Source organism: Cynara cardunculus, unplaced genomic scaffold, assembly GCF_001531365.2.
Source record: "Cynara cardunculus var. scolymus isolate 2C unplaced genomic scaffold, CcrdV1 Un_Scaffold_579, whole genome shotgun sequence".
Classification (NCBI taxonomy): domain Eukaryota; kingdom Viridiplantae; phylum Streptophyta; class Magnoliopsida; order Asterales; family Asteraceae; genus Cynara; species Cynara cardunculus.
In genome coordinates, this window is record NW_020200590.1 from 140,122 (window position 1) to 158,385 (window position 18,264).

The window sequence follows — 18,264 nt, forward strand, 5'->3', positions numbered from 1 at the left end:
TGATCGCTGAATGCTGGAATAACCTGATGGTCTCATCAGCATTCGCTGAGGTTTGGATAGTCTTCACACATGTGTAGACCAGGTTGTAATCACTGAATACCTCTTCAGATCACGAACTTGCTAGTCTCTAATATTCAGCTTAAATCTCCGGCTTTCACTAAAGGTTCTTTGGTGTGAGTTTTGTTTTCTTGAAGTATCGTTGTACTGATAGATTTACATTACATGTACTCAGTGATGATCGTTGGAACTGAAAGACAGAAACATAAATACTTCATGTAAGGTAAAAGGAATTATCATCAAATTACTGAGAGAGAGGATCAACATACTATACTCATCATTGTGGGGAATGACCAACATCTGTTGGCTTTGTCTTGTGATCAAGGATCCTTGATCCAAGTCTGTAGAAGGAAGATCACCTTGAGCAGGGTATTGTTTCTTCAGTATCCTTGTGATGATACCGCTCAAGAATCTTGTGTATGGGATGACCTTTTCCCTTTGTCTCTTTTTCAGCTTCAGCACAAGGTCTTTGAAGACCAGCTGAGTGAAGTCAGCGTTTCTATTCCTGATAATCTAGTAGCCGATGTTCAGTGCTACCCGGATCGCTTGGTCTTGGCCCCCAGTTTTCTTACCCATGCACTAAATGAAATGGGAAAACAGATATTTTGTAACATCCCCCGTCCCGTGATCTGGAACAAGCGGTGTCACTAATGGGACATAGTTCAAAGACACAAACATTTCAAAGTTACTAATAAACTCCAAACATATATTAACTTCTAAAACATGCTTTACAATCCCAAATATTACATTCTAACAACTATCTATAAGATTAGAATATTATACATCTACAAACGAGTTTACCAACTCCAAAATGTCAAACGCTCGATCTCAAGTCTCGTCCCTATCAGTATCACTTGGAACATGCCGTGTCAGAAAATAAGAACACGACTGAGCACAGGGCTCAGTGAACAGATTGTAATATAAACTTGAAATAATAATACATAACATCGATAATAAAGCGAAAGACTTAAAAAATCAGTTAAATTGAATTCATAGAAAATCAAGACGTTTCACAGTCCTCATTTCAAAACATAATTAAACAAAATCCGTCAATTCTTGTAGTGTTCGTGGGGTAGCCAAACCACACGAACTATCGGGCCGGCGTACGGGCACACACCCCGAGTCCCCTGTGAATTTAACCACGGTCACATGGTGGGTAATTTTATGATCGATCCATCCGCTTGAAACCAATAAAATCGGCCTTGTCCACAAGGTGGGTTCACGTAAGCCACTATTGGGCCTAACCCTGTGGACCGAGTTCACCTGCAGAACGCCATGAATACAAAGCCACCATAGAAGGCGTCCCAAATAATGTGCCCATTAATTGGGTTGTTCTGAAAACCAATAAAACTAAACATGTGTTACTACCCGGATGACGTTCATAAAAAAATCAAGCTTCAAAGTATTTCATAACACTCGAAACTACTTTAAAATATTAGAATCAATTTATTAAACTTGAAAGATTCAAACATACAATTCAACGAACTAAACTCAAGTGTTCACGATAAAGATTCAAGAGTTTATATATATATATATATGTATATATATATATATATACACGTAATTTATTGACCACTTTTAAGTGGCCAATCACAAAGTGGTGAACCATCGTTATGAAGGGTCAACTACAACAACTAGTTGCCCAAGAGTCAAAGAAAGTGAAATCGATACCTTAGGTGGAATAGAGAAGTAAAGCACGATCAAACGAGATTCACGGTAAAGTTCGACTTGCTCGCGTTCCTAACGAATGCGCAAATCGGTTATTACTTAAACGACGTAAGATCATATCCTAATTCTACTAATAAATTACTTAGGTCCTACATGTTTATAAACAATTTAAACTTCAAATATGACAACCGGATACACATTAAGAAATTGACTCAAAATTAGCTTTATATAATTTTGTTTCGACTTTAACAACTTTTCACCTTCATTTTCATGAGTATTTTTACCCCACTTAGAAGTCAATACAAAAGATACCATCTAAAATAAAGTTGTAGTATGATATGTAGTAAAACTACTAGTTTTGGAATCACCTCATTTGGATTATCCATCTATTTTATACGAACTTTACAAAATAACAGATTAATCCCGAATACAATGTAAACAGCCCCGAAAATACACTGTTTTGAGCCTCATAGAATCATAACTGAATTTTTGATCCTACATAAAAGTTGTAGTATACATTAAGGGCTTTCTAACTGCAAAATACGAGCTTATTTTGATTTACGGTTTGTAAGTTAAACACTATCAAAATATGGACCTGCATAGTCGGTAAAATCCGATTTTTAAACTTCCCAACTAACTTTTATGATCCAACTTTTATGATTCGCTACATTAACGTGATATAAACATACTTCAACATACTAAATAGTAAAACAAGTCCAATGATCGCTAACCTAAGCGTAATCATACAATATTACTCTTTTCGACATTATATCGAACAATTGGTGTGCGGTTAAACATATACACCAAATCTAACCATATTGAAACCATAATCTACCATTTTAATTTGTACATCAATTTATCCAATCGTAGCATTCTAAACATGACATATATCATACTTTTAACAATATCAATCCGTAAACTTAGACATAACATAATATATAAACCGGTTTAAAAAATGCTAACGTAAACACCCTAATAAAATTGTATGAAATTTATACCTTTAGGAAGGGTTCAAAGAGTGGATTCCGAATATATAATTGTTACATTGATTCCTTCAACAGTTTAACGTAAATTTAGAGAGAAGACGAGAGATTTTTAGAGAGAGAAAAAGTGAAATTGTGAAGGCGGTGAGGTGACTAAAACCGACGTAATAACTCATATATATATATATATATATATATATATATATATAGGCACGTTCAAATGAAAACCGTGCAATTCTTTAAAACCGTGAAAACTAATTTCGACCAATAGGAAAATTCAATTTTTTTCTATATTGGTCATTTGCATTGTTTTCTATAATATGGAAGTTATTAATAAATCTTAATTAAGGTAGCATAATGAAGGAAATTTTATAAATGGTAACATTTAAATATTTATTTAAATTATAATATTAAAAATTGGATTTATAATTGTGTCTCGGTTTATTATTGCCAAGATTCATGAAAATCGAAGATATTAGATTAATAAATCCATGAAATCAGTAATAGAATAAAAAAAAATATTCATGAAACCGGTTTCGTATATGGTGAAATTGGTGTATGGAGTAAGTGAAATGATTACGAAATGGGTGCATCATGAAATGGGTGCATCATGATATGGGTGCTGTAATTTCATTATCAATAGCGTTAAATGACAAATGACTCATCAAACCATGCTGGCTGATGTAATGGGTGATTGAAGAAAGTGAAACCATATCATGGTTTCTAAGAAAATTTTGTGTAATTAGTGTAAAGTGAAACAATTTCATTATCAATAGCGTGAATTGACAAATGACTCATCAAACCATGTTGGCCGATGTAATGGGTGATTGAAGAAAGTGAAACCATTTCATGGTTTCTAAGAAAATTGTGTAATTAGTGAACAATAAAACCATTTCATTATCAATAACGTGAAATGAAAAATGACTCATTAAACCATGTTGGCCGATGGGTGATTGATGAAAGTGAAACCATTTCATGGTTTCTAATAAAATTTTGTGTAATTAGTGAACAATGAAACCATTTCATTTGATGAAACTGTGAAACCATTTCGTTCATGAAATGTAGTAGTAATTTTTTTTATTCAAAAGGTTTCATTATGTTAAATCGATTATAGTGTGTTTTATTTTCATTGTTGATCTATTTTAATGATGGATGTAATTTTATTTATAATATTTGAACATAAAATTAATATATTATTTTACAAATGATTTTGTTTCATTAATATTATGATATACATGATATGGTTGCCATTAATATTACCACTACCAAAGTTATCATTTTGCCCTTATAGGGATTATAAAATAAATTTTTACTTATTATTATTTTTAATTTCCTAATATAACCTAAATTAATCTTGGCCATTGATCAAGAAAATAGATGGATGAGATTGGTTTACATGGATTACACAAATCAGGCTCCTTGCGATAAGATAGATCAGGTTTTATGTGCTCCAAAGAATATTCAATTACGTATAGGAGATGATAGTTGTATCCTCGCAACGAAGGGACATGGAACACATTGTGTACGTGGGATAATTGTGGCGGTAGAGCTAACTTGTAGCCCACAACTCCAACCCTTTCCAGAATTTCAAAAGGACCAATATATCTCAAGCTAAGCTTACCTTTGAGACCGAAACATATAGTACCACGAGTGGGGGAAACCTTCAAGAAGACTTTATCACCCGATTGGAACTCGATAKGTCGTCGTCGCTTGTCAGCGTAGCTCTTTTGACGAGCCTGAGCCTCTTTCATCATTTGACGTGCAATTTCGACCTTCTCTGTAGTAACTTGCACCAATTATGGATCTTCTAAAAAACGTTCTCCAACTTCATTCCAACAAATCGGTGTTCGATATTTTTGGCCATAATGTGCTTCATACGGGGCCATGCCGATACTCGASTGCCAACTATTATTATAAGAGAACTCGATTAGATACAAGTAGTTATCCCAACTTCCATGCCATTCCAACGCACATGCTCGGAGCATACCCTCCAATGTTTGAATTGTACGTTCAGATTACCCATCAGTTTGCCAATGAAAGGCTGTACTAAAATTCAACATATGCCCCAAGCTTTATGTAAACCTTCCCAAAATCGAGATGTAAAACGTGGGTCTCGATCGGAGGTAATCGATATAGGTGTGCCATGAAGACGCACAATCTCACGTTGGAAAATTTCGGTCAGCTTATCAATTGACCAAGTTTGTCGGACAGGAAGAAAATGAGTCGATTTTGTTAGTCGGTCTACCACTACCCAGAATGCATCGTGTTTCAAGATCGTACGGGGTAATCCAACCACAAAATCAATAGTTATGTGCTCCCATTTCTATACAGGAATGTTCAATGACTGGAGAACACCACCCGGACGTTGATGTTCAATTTTAACTTGTTGACAAGTGAGAAAACGAGCTACAAAGTCGGCAATATCTCGCTTCATTCCAATCCACAAGAAATGGTTCCTCAAATCACGATACATTTTTGTTGTGCCATGATTAACCGAAAACATAGAGTTACGAGCTTCGGTCAAAATTTGATCTCTAAGCTCTGAGTTATTCGGAACACAATGACGATCCCGAAATCACAACACGTGATCATCATCGATTTTGAACTCTGAACTAGAATTCTCTTATGCCCGCTTGAAATTTGCCCATAATTCACTATCATCTTGTTGGGCTTTTTTGATCCAAGAGATTAGAGTCGGTTCTACCATTAGATTTGATAGAATTTCCATTTGCGAACTCAGATAGATTTCTAGTACAAACCGTTCAATTTCCAAAGCCAACTCTGTAGAAATAATTAAAGAAGAAACTTGTTCCACAACTTTACGGCTTAAGGTGTCAGCGACTATATTAGCTTTGCCTGGATGATACTGTATCCGAACATCGCAATCTTTCAGAAGTTCGAGCCACCTTCGTTGACGCATCCTTAACTCTTTTTGAGTAAAAATGTATTTGAGGCTTTTATGGTAAGTGAAAACTTCACAGGTCTCACCGTACAAATAGTCACGCCAGATCTTGAGTGCGAAGATGACCGCAGCCAATTCGAGATCATGAGTCGGATAATTGACCTCATAAGGCTTTAATTGACGAGAATCATATGTGATTACTTTTCCGTGTTGCATAAGAACRCAACCGAGACCTTTCTTTGAAGCATCACTGTAAACTTGAAACCCACCAATGCCAGACGACAATACAAGAATAGGTGCGGTAACCAATCGATGCTTCAATTCCTCAAAACTAGATTCTTGCTCAGAACCCCAATTGAGTTTGACTCCTTTTCGGAGTAATCGGGTCAACGACAGAGATATTTTAGAGAAACCTTCAACGAATCGTTTGTAATAACCAGTCAGACCTAGAAAATCACAAACTTCAGATACATTTGTAGGTCGTGACCAATTAGTGACGACTTCAATTTTTGCCGGATCGACTTTGACATATTCGGCGGAGATTACGTGCTCGAGAAAAAACACTTGATCATGCCAAAATTCACATTTGGAAAGTTTTGCGTACAACTTTTTTGTTCGAAGAGTCTCCAAAACAATATTAAGATGTTGATCATGTTGGTCTCTTGACTTCGAGTAAATCAAGATGTCATCAATAAACACAATAGCAAATATGTGGAGATAATTTTTGAAAACCTAATTCATAAGATCAATAAAGACCGCTGGAGCATTAGTTAGCCCAAAAGGCATTACTAAAAATTCATAGTGCCCATAACGAGTTCTAAATGCGGTTTTCGGAATATCACAATCTTGGATACGAAGTTGATGGTACCCGGACCGAAGATCAATTTTGGAAAAGTATTGTACCCCTTGTAAATTGATCGAACAAATCATCAATTCTCGACAACAGATAGTTGTTACGGATCGTTACTTTATTAAGTTCCCGATAATCGACACAAAGACGCATCATACCGTATTTCTTTTTAACGAAAAGAACTGGAGCTCCCAAGGTCAAAGTGGGCTGAATGAAACCTTTCTTCAATAGATCATCGAGTAGAGTTTTAAGCTCTTTCATTTCAGTTGGAGCCATTCGGTAGGGAGCTTTCGAAATAGGAGAAGCTCCCGAGACTAGATCAATTGTAAATTTGACTACCCGTACCGATGGTATACCCGGTAAATTATCGAGGAACACATCAAGATATTCAGAAACAACAGGTATGGATGTAGAAGTAGGAAATACCTGTTCGGGATCTTGTAGAGCAGCAAGAAAACTTTCATTGCTTTGCCACATATATTGTTTCACAGTAATAGAGACTACCACACTAACATCTTTTGGAGTACCTCCTTGGAAGATTGCCTCCGGGTAGTCTATATCCCCCAAACAGAATTTGTTTGGTATTACAGTCTATAGTTGCATGGTGACGTGACAACCAGTCCATACCAATATAAAATCGATGTAGAACATATGCATTAGAAGTAGATTGACCTCTCGTATGTAGTCCCGAATAAGCAACAAACAGTTGAAAAAGCGAGGTAGCACACAAATTGAACCACTCATTGGGGTAGATATTACCACTGGAAATTCGGTGGTTTGCTCATATGGTTTTAATCGGGATTCTAATTGTTCAGAAACAATTGAGTGTGTCGCACCAGTATTAAACAAAACATCAACATATAAATCAATTAATTTAACATGACCCAAATCACACCCGCTTGAGATTTGCTGCCAGGTAATGCAAAGACTCGTCTACTAGTACTTGGTTGTTTTCCTTTCCCTTTATCAGTTTGGATCCAAGCTTTAGGACAATCTTTTGTCATGTGACCTTGTTCTCGACAATTGAAACATGAACCGGTCATCTTTAAGCACGGACCTAGTCTATGTCGAAGATTACATTGATCACAATTAATAACAGCGCTAGAAATTTTTTGACTCCCACTGCTAGACAAGACTAGAAGTCGTGGGGTGAATAGATTCGATCCTTTTTTAGTATTGTTGCTCGACATTGATTTTACAAAACGAGGTTGCTTAGGGAGAAAGATTCAGATCCACGAATTATTGTCAAAGCGCGAAGTTAACCATTGTTATTGTGACCGATCAATATTCTTTGATATGTCGACCACTTTAGTAACGATATTGAAAAGATGATTCAAGAGACAAACTTTTTACCTCGAGTTCAAAGTACATTTAAATTTGTCAGCTTGTTGGACTTGAGTGCCTATGGTGTTTCCTGCAAAACGAGAAAATTTAAGAAAACGTGCCATGTAGTCGGCAATTGTTTCTTCCTCGCCTTGCTGGATAGTAGCATATTCCCGCACATAGGCATCGTGATCAGTCGAGGTAAAGTATTGCTTGAAGAAAAATTCTTTGAAATTATTCCAAGACAAGTCTTTAACAGATGGATCTGTTTGGATGCAAGATTCCCACCAGTTATTGGCTTCTTTCTCGAAAATATAAGTAGCCAAGCGGACCCTATACTGATATGGGACATCTAAGACATTGAAAATCTTTTTCTATGTGTCGAATCCATTGTCCGACATCCACAGAATCTATGGAAATTGAGAAGGACTGAGGTTTTTGTTTCTTAAACCTTTCAAGCCATATATATATATATATATATATATATATATATATATATTTCTCTCATTGGGTTAGCCGAACTGGACGCAGAATTTCCAGTATTTGGCGTAGGAAGAGGATTTGGGTGAAGGAAGATTATGTGCTTCTTGTTGCATAGCTTGAATGGCCTGCTGGAAATATGTAGGCATCGTACTTGACATGGTCTGACGGACCACATCAGCAATATTGGCTTCACTTCCAATTCACTTTGGATTGGGGTTGGGGTTTGGGTTACCCTCAGGTTGAGATCTGGAATTGTGTGGACGACCACGTCTCAACATTCCAAAATAAAACGACATTAAGATTATAATTCAAAACAGTTATGGATCGAAAATCGATAAATATAATTAAATTCTCATTTACCCGTTCTTATGTCTACCCATTTCTCACAGGTCAAGCTTACTTAATCTACAAGTCAAAACCTATGCTTTGATACCACATTTGTAACATCCCCCGTCCCCGTGGTGTGGAACGGGCGGTGTCACTAATAGGACTTAGTTTAAAGACACAAGCATTTCAAAGCTACTAATAAGCTCCAAACGTAAGTTAACTTCAAAAACATGCTTTATAATCCAAAATATTACATTCTAACAACTATTTATAAGATTAGAATATCATACATCTACAAACGAGTTTACCAACTCCAAAAAGTCAAACGCTCGAACTCAAGTCCCGTCCCTATCAATATCACTTGGAACCTGCCGTGTCAGGAAACAAAAACATGGCTGAGCACGGGGCTCAGTGAACATATTGTAATATAAACTTGAAATAATAATACGCAACATCGATAATAAAGCGAAAGACTTAAAAATCAATTAAACTTAATTCATATAAAATCAAGACATTTCACAGTCCTCATTTCAAAACATCATTTAAACAAAATCCGTCAATTCTTGTAGTGTTCGTGGGGTGGCCAAACCACACGAATTATCGGGCCGACGTGCGGGCACACACCCCGAGTCCCCCGTGAATTTGACCACGGTCACATATTGCGGTTAAACATATACACCAAATCTAACCACATTGAAACCATAATCTACCCTTTTAATTTCTATATCAATTTAACCAATCGTAGCATTCTAAACATGACATATATCATACTTTTAACAATATCAATCCGTAAACTTAGACATAACATAATATATAAACCGGTCTAAAAAATGCTAACGTAAACACCCTAATAAAATTGTATGAAATTTATACCTTTAGGAAGGGTTCAAAGAGTGGATTCCGATTATATAATTTTTACCTTGATTCATTCAACAGATTAACGTAAAATCTAGTGGGAAGACGAGAGATTTTTAGGGAGAGAAAAATTGAAATTGTGAAGGCGGTGAGGTGACTAAAACTGACGTAGGAACTCATATATATATATATATATAACTTTTTTTTCTTTTTATATATATTATATATATATATAATAAGACTTTAGAAGTTTGACAGTTTTAACCTCTTAATAATTACCGACCGTTATTTTAACTGTGGTACAATTCAGATAAGCTAACAAGAATGTTTTTAAAACTCGGGTCTTACATATTTTCAGATGGCAGACACCCGAATCTTCTCAACCTTCGTCAGTGACTTGTTAAGCTCAGAATCAGAGTCCTTGAGTGGCCATTCATAATGAATACCATTGTAGAAGTTGATGATAGCTTCACTGCCTGGATCCTTTGCAAAGGGAGAGACTTTGGGTAGCTGTAATGTTGAACGGATGGTTGCAGGCCCAAAATACGTGGTAAGATTGTTGATCTGGTAGGAAATCTGGTGGTGGTGTTCCATAGAGAGTCCTTGGTAGCCTTTGCCTCAGTAGTAAACCAGAACTACTTCAGTAAATCTTTCACCATGACTGGTTGAAACGTAAGAGCATATCCTAGAACATTGTTCTTTAGGAAGAGGGCAGCATCCGCGAACTGTTGTTTTTCTGCAATGTCAAAAAGAACAAGGTGGTTGTTTGGCTTGAAGCTGTATTCTTCGATGCCAAAGTTTATGTCTGATACACCGACCATCCTGGTCAAGAAGTATTTAAGAAGAAAAGGACACACACAAATTTAGAATAAAGAATAGAAAGGAGTCAATCAATCATTCATTCGAAAAACCAAAAAGAAAAATGGGTTTTCGAGTTTAGGTTAAGAAACATAGTTTTGCAATAAACCAAGAAGAATAAAAGTTTTAACAACTTATCTTGTTTGTATTTTAAAGAAGAAGAAGAATAAGAACAAACACGTTTCTTATTTAGAATAAACTGCCAAAAATGTTTCACAACGAACTTGATCTGTTTGAAGAAGGAGAAACAACTGCGTGTTCTTGGTGTTTCTTGCCTTTTTAAGTGCAAGAGAGAATATGAGAATATGAGAGTGCAAAGGGTGAAAGAACGAGTTTGAGATATGTTTATAGGTGAGATGAGAGAAAAAAAGGAGAGAGAAAAATGATGGTTTCTGACAAGATTTGTCATGATGATTTCTTTGCATGTCATGAGGTTTTGATTGGTCATCGTGTGTCAGAAATATGTGTGTGAACCGTACTTTATTCAAAAATATTTTAATGACGTGATAAAATATGATTGTTCATACACTTTTGATCTATTAAAATGTTTTGATCACTGAATAAGGAAAGTGTTTAGTGATGGTTTAAGATGTTAGGGAGATAATTTTTTTTAGAGAAAGATAGACGTACCCCAAAGAGTCATTTATATGGGAGTTCAGTGATAGATTGAAAAACACTGAAACTTTCACATATAGTATTAAGTAATGCTTATCGCTGAGAAAAATAATCCTCAATGTTCAACATTCCAAGTTCGCTGATTAACAGGTTAAACCTTGTTTCATCAAGGGGTCTTGTAAACAGATCAACGAGATGGTACTCAATAGGTGTTGGTCCTAGTCGGATCTACAAGAGATATAGGTAATCAGTTTGTAGAAGAAGAGGGGGATAAATACAAACATAAAAACTTTCACTTTAAAAAATTATATATTGATAATGAAGATCAATACAAATTTTACACATTGTTTGTGGAAGAGATAAGGTAAAGAACCTATCTAAACAATCCAAGATACACACAATTATAAATAGCAAAGAGAGAAGATTTGCTACAAGAAATAAAGATAAGAATAAAAGTGCCCTTCACTTGTCAAAGTGGTTCTTTCTCTTAGACAGAGAGTAGTGAGAGAAGTAACCTATTGGGTAAGTTCTTAGTGAGAAAGATTTGTAACTAAGAGGAGAACCACTTAGATATTTATACCCATTACATTAAATGCAATTTTAGGGCTACAGGGCACATGTCAAGCTTTTGGAGGAAAGCGTATCCTTTGTTCAAATATGGCAAGATTTTGGCCGTATGTGAACAATCCTCTTTTATAAAGTTGGTAAGCACATTAGAGTCAAGGGAGTAGCTCTGTACTGTACTACATTTTAGAAAGGTATGGGTTTGTCTTTGTGTTAGGGAGGACATGACAAAAATAATCGAGCTTGACAAGTTTCATTTAATCGCTGAATATTGGGATGACGCTAAAAGGTCTCTTCAGTGTTTGCTAAAACTTACGCAGACTTCACAGATATGTGGACGAGTTTGTAATCACTAAATACTGCTTTAGATCATGAACTTGATGATCTATAATCTTCAGCTTCTGTCTTCGACATTGTTGAAGGATTTGTGGTGCGAGTTTTGTTTTCTTGAAGTATAATAGTCTTTTAATGAACTACAATACGCATTCAATGATCACTGAACAGACTCGGTGAAGATTGCTGAAATGGAATAACATAAACAATATACTTTGATACATAAAAGGGATCATCACCAAATCAATGAGAGAGAGGATCAACAATTTTCCCCTATTTGATGATGACAAAGCAACATAAAGAAAATGACTTAAGTTATATTAGTAAGGAAAAAGTACAAATAAAATACATGTCCCTTTTAACTATTTTAGGATCTTTTTCAGTGATACAGTTTACTTATGTAACTTTACTTAAGTTTGTAAAGGATTACAAGTTCAAGGAAAACAAACATAAATGTGATAACTAAAACTGAAAGCATATTCACTGACTAAAAAGTTGTCAGTGAATGTAAGAGAACTGGAACCTATAGATACATGTCCCTGTTACTCTGTTCAAGGATCTTTTCCAGTGACACTGAAGATTGCATTGTATAATTATTGGAAAAATTAAAAGTATTTCATCAATGATTGGTAGACCTATTACATATATATTATACACTGAAAGAAAAGAATGGAAAACAAGATATTACAAGATAGAAAGTTATCTATTCTAAGTCACTGAAGTCGATATACCCTGGTACATCATCTCTATGCTTCTTTTGTCGTAGTATCTCCTTTCTGATCCTTCGGTTCATCACCTCTCTAGACAAGTGATTATCGATCCAAGACTTGAGATACTCCAGATGGTCTATTGAGCAAAGGTGGAACTCAGATGCTCGCTGAAAGCGGCGTTCACCATCATAATCGATGGAAACTAATCGATACTCAGGCTTCACATGCATAGTGTTGGGTATGTAAGGACCCCTCACTGGCAGTGTCAGGTTCAACTTTGAGGTATATGGTTTCTTTTGATCCTTCAGGATTTCTTCTAAGGAGAACTTTGTTTCATGTTCATTCTTATGGGAAGGTCCATCTTCAGGATCTAAAAAGTTTCTTCTTCTTGAGGGTGGCTTCTTAGGCATAGGAAGGACAACAACAAGCTTCGACACCTTCTTGATGAGTTCATTCAGGATGCCCTCGATTATTGGGTTCTGCTTGGACTTTAAGTTCTAAATGGCTTGTTGAATTTCCTACCATTCATCGTAGACGCTTGCCCGAGATAAGAAGGATATTCGGTGACAACCTCAAGGTTCTCTCTAAAGATGACCATGGAGATGAGAAGTCTACCATCCTGTAGGGACTTATTCTCTTATTCATCTTTTCCTTGCAACATCTCTAGTCAAGGTCTTTCAGCGTTAGCACTCTCTGATGTTCACGTTCAGCTTGTGAGAGCATCTGAACCTGAGCCTTGACCGGATCTTTCTTATTAAGCTTCCCTTTGGCCAGAGCTTTGACGATTAGAGATTTAGCTAGCTTTAAGCTGTCTTCCATCTATTGTCGTTGAATACGTAGCTCTTCCTTGACCTTCAGGGCTTCCTCGCGTTCAACGTCGGTGAGGAAGTGAATTCACCATAAAAAAAGATATGAAGAGGGATTTTTACTCTGGTTTTGTTGAGTTGATTCCTCAGCTGAGTCATCCGTTGGTCGTTGAAAGCTTCAGATGTTGGAAAACTAGAAATCCTTTCATCTGGAGATCCAAGGGAGAATGTTGGTGCATTGAAAAGAAGGGAGACTTCTGATTCACAAGTAAAAGAAACAAACCTGAAGCTCTGTGCAACTTTGGTTGGGGCTATCTTCTTGAAGATATTAGCCAGGCTGCCTTCTTCAGGCACACCTTTATTCTTCCCGGAGGTGTGCTAGTTCCCTTTGGTTTTCTCCCCATGGGAAGCTGATTCCCTCAGGGAGACGCCCTTTTGTGCTGGTGCTGGTCTTGGTTGATATTGAATTGAGAATTCGTCGTCATCATCATCATCATCATCAGCTCCTAGATACTGTCCAGTGTCAGGGAGAGGAAGATCTTCATCATCACTTTCCTCATCACCAGCATTTATTGCAGAGGTGATGGGAAGGTCTTCATGAATAGCTGTAGCTATCACGACATCATCATCATCCTTAATGTCAACAACAGCTTTAGCTTCATTGGAAATGATGGCATCTTCAGATTAAGGGATAACAGTTAGTGGTTCAGCTTCAGCGACAACAACAGCTTCATCAGCAGTCTCCTCAACAATTTCTTCATGTTGCTCTTTCTCCACCTCCTTGTCATTAGCAAGACTAGAGGTAAGATCATTATGACGTTGGGAGATTTCTTCAGTGCATAGCTCGAGGTTGAAGAGGGCCTCAACTTGAAGAAGGTTGAACTTGGATACCGAATCCAACAATTGGCGATCATCTTTAGTAAATGATGGTTCAGAGACAAGGGCCGGATGCTGGAGAAGTGCCAGAATCTACTGAAGCAGCTCACCGTGCATGGAGAGTTGGACTTGCACTTCACCGGCCTTGCTACTGAGAGCATGGAAGTCCTCCATGTTGGCGCAAACCTCAGATCGCACCATCTTCAGCAATTCCTTTACCTCACAGACCTCAATTTTGGCAGTAGACAGGCCTTGAGTAAGGTCTTCCTTGATGGGCATCGCTTGTTGGACCTCATCCATCTTGTCCAAGACAGTGACCACCATAGGGAGGAGGAGATTGACGTCCTCAGCCATGTCATAGACATCTGTCTCCACGGATGTGGGCTTTGATGTAGAAGGACCTGAAAAAGAGAGAAAAACTTGAGCATTATGAAGCTCTAAGTTTGAAGAAATGAAGGGTTAGAGTATAGATGAAGTACTAGAAGGGTCCTCAGCGCCATCCAAAGGATTTACATTGGTGGTCTTACATGCGCCTTCATGAGGATAGGTGTTGATTATCCCTCTCAGTGATTTGATGATAATCCGTTTTACTTTATACGAAATATTAATGTTTCCATCTTTCAGTTCAAGTGATCATCACTGAGTCTGTTCAGTGATTGCTGAGAACATGTAATGTAAATCCATCAGCGATAGCGATACTCCAAGAGAACAAAACTCACACCAAAGAACCTTCAGCAAAATTCAAAGATTGAAACTGAAGATTAGGTACTGGCGCGTTCGTGATCTGATGCGGCATTCAGTGATTACAACCTGGTCTACATATGTGTGAAGACTGCCCAAGCCTCAGCGAATGCTGAAGAGACCTTCAGGTTTATTCCAGCATTTAGCGATCAAAAGAAGCTTGTTGAGCAAGATTCCTTTTGTTTTGTCCTTCCACACATAAAGGACAAATCCATACCCTTTCTAGAGTATAGTACGGTACAGAGCCGATTAGTTGACTCTACTACCCACCAACTCCATGAAAGGATGTCTGCTCATGAATAGGCTTTTGTACTATTCACTATAGCAAAGGACAAGTCTTTCTCTAAAGGCTTGATGCGTGTTCAAACCCTACTGCATTGCATTAAATGTGCATTTAATTCAATGGGTATAAATAGATGTGTTCTATTTCCATGCAGAGATACTCTTGAACCCTAATCCTTACGCTCATACGTAAAAGAACACACACATCAAAGAACACAATACACTTATCTTCAAAGCAAGTTAGAATACCTTTTCAAGTATTCTAAATAGTTCTTACCCTGAAAGAACTCTCTTTCTTTTTAGCCTTAAACATCAAATCATTTCTCTTTGCTAAGAACATTAGATTATTTAGATAGGTTATCTTTACCTTATCTTATTCCGCAAACAATCTTGTGAAATCTGTATTGATCCTTCTTTATCAATATATTTTAAATTTGAAAAGTTTATTGTGTTTGTATTCATCCCTCCTTCTACAAACTGTTTATACGCATCTTCTAGATCCTAGCGGGACCAACAAGTGTTATCAGAGCAGTGTTTCTTTTCTTGTTGTTTAGTTATTTTTTTTCATTATATTATCTCATTCTCTAGATAATTTTACTGCTTTCAAAATAACTTTACAAAACACAAACACACACTTTCATGATAATGACTCTCTTACCAAGCCTCCCTGGTTTATCCGAGACAACTTTAGTCTTTGGAAGAATCGGATGTCCCTCTTTCTGGAAGGTGTGGATCCTGAAATTCCACAATACATAGAAAATGGACCATATGTTTCATACGCTATTTCTCCGGCTGTTCCAGAAACAGCTACAACTACCATGATTCCTGAACGGCAGATTCCAAAGCTCCCTTATCAATGGAGCGATAAAGACAAGAAGAAAATAACTATAGACACTCGTGCTAGGTCTATAATAGCTATGTCTCATCCTGATGAGGTTTATCATTCTGCAATGAAACTCAGGACCTCGAAATCCATGTGGAACACTTTATGTATTCAATATGAAGGAACCTCTCAGGTTCAAGAATCGAGAAAGATAAACTTAGTAAGACAATACGAAAGCTTTATGTATGGAAAGACTGAGACATTGTCTGAAGTACGCCAATGTTTTAATTATTTTCTTATCGATTTAAGGGATGTAGGCATGGAATATTCCAATTCTGAAAATTTAACGAAGTTTCTGGGATGTTTACCTGAGTCTTCGGATACTTATGCCATGTGTCTCAAGATGTTTTAATGACATGTCCTCTCTCTCTCTCTTAGCACCCTATATGGGATACTGCTCAATCATGAGCAGTCTCGACAACTGAAAAGGAATCTAATCAAGGATTCCAGAGAAATGAAGAGCTTCGTTAGCTCTAATATCTTCTTCTTCTTCTTCTTCTTCCTCTTCTTCTTCTTCTTCTTCATTTTGTTTTTATCACTGAATTAGATTCTACTAACTCTGAGGATCTATCAGAGTCTGATCTTGCATACTTTGATGAATCACTGGCGTTGTTAACTAGATCTTTTAGAAGATTCGCCAGAAAAAGTAACTTCCGCAGATCTCCTTCGCTAACCATCATGGAAAAGCCAAAGTCTGATAATATAGACAAGGCTTCATCGATTTGCTACAATTGTCATGGCCTATATCTGCTTAATGGCCAAGGATGTCAAATAAGAAGCTTCTGAGACATCAACTTCTAATGATCCCTCATCATCATCCCTTGCTCAGGCATGCCTCCGGAATGAACCATCTTCTTCTTCCTCTTCCAGTCTATCAGTGTTTGATACGCTGACGGTGGACCTTTAGAATGCCCTGAATGGCAAGCCTAAAGCAGAAATTCTTAATCTTGAACTTCAAGAATAGTTGAAGATTTGTCATTCAAAGATCAAAGAGTTGACTAAGATCAAAGAAGATCTTAAGGATCAGGTTATTGTGAACCAAACTATCACTATCGAATTCGAATAGGCTATCACTGAGCGTGAGCAAGCAATTGCTAAACTCAAGGCTGAGAAGGCTACCATTGAAAGATGGTGCGAAGCCTCTGTCAAAGCCTCGGAGATCATAGATAAAGACTGGTCTAGGCTTCTCCTATGATCAGGAAGATAGTGTCGCTGACAGGTTCATGCTCAAGTTTGGCACCTTATCTCTTCTATTCCTGACACTTCTTCCTCTCAGCCTTCTTTAGCTAAGAGTCATATTGAAGAAACTTTTTCGAGTTCCAGTTGCAAAGAAAAAGGTAAATCCATTGTCACAGCACCTGTTCCTAAGAATAACAAGTCAAATAGATCTAAGTCTATTCCTTCAACTTGTAAACCTTCTTCTTCTTCTTTAGGGACCAAGAAATCTGAATCCTCTAAAAAATCTAAGTCTTAGCTCAAGGTGAATGCTTCACCTAAGGACTCCAAATCCTCAAAAGTTCCTCCTAGAACTAATGAGAAGGGAATCCTTGGAGCTTGTCCCTCTTCTAATCTGGTACTTTCTGGCCCTAAAGCTACCTTCAGCTATAGGAAGTGTAAACAATGTGGTGAAACTACACACATTGCCAGTAAGTGTCCTTCTATCGCCAAGGCTGGTCCACCAGCCAAGGGCAAGGAAGTAGCTAAGGCTGAGAAATCAACCACTAAGGCTGCTAAAGCAAGCAAGGTGAAGAAAACCACTGAAGTCTCCTCTTTAGGCTCATTGAAGACATTAACTGACACTAAGTCGTTAGTGTCAGTTGTTGAAATTCCCTCTACACTGAAGCGTCCTCTCTTGGCTCAATGAAGATAGTCACTGACTCTATCACTCTAGCATCAGAGGTTGTTCCTATTTCCACTAAAACCTCTCTAGGTTCTGTGAATTCGTCTGCTGACATTGGTTCTACAGTTTCAGTAGATAAAGCCTCTATCATTGTTGGACCCAAATAGAATGAGTACCAAAGTCATTTTTAAACTGTCCCCTTGTGCAGGAAATCAAAGGCATATGGTATCTTGATAGAGGATGCTGAAGGCACATGACCGGAGACAAATGCTTGCTTATCGACTACACGGAAGAAAGATGCCCTTCCG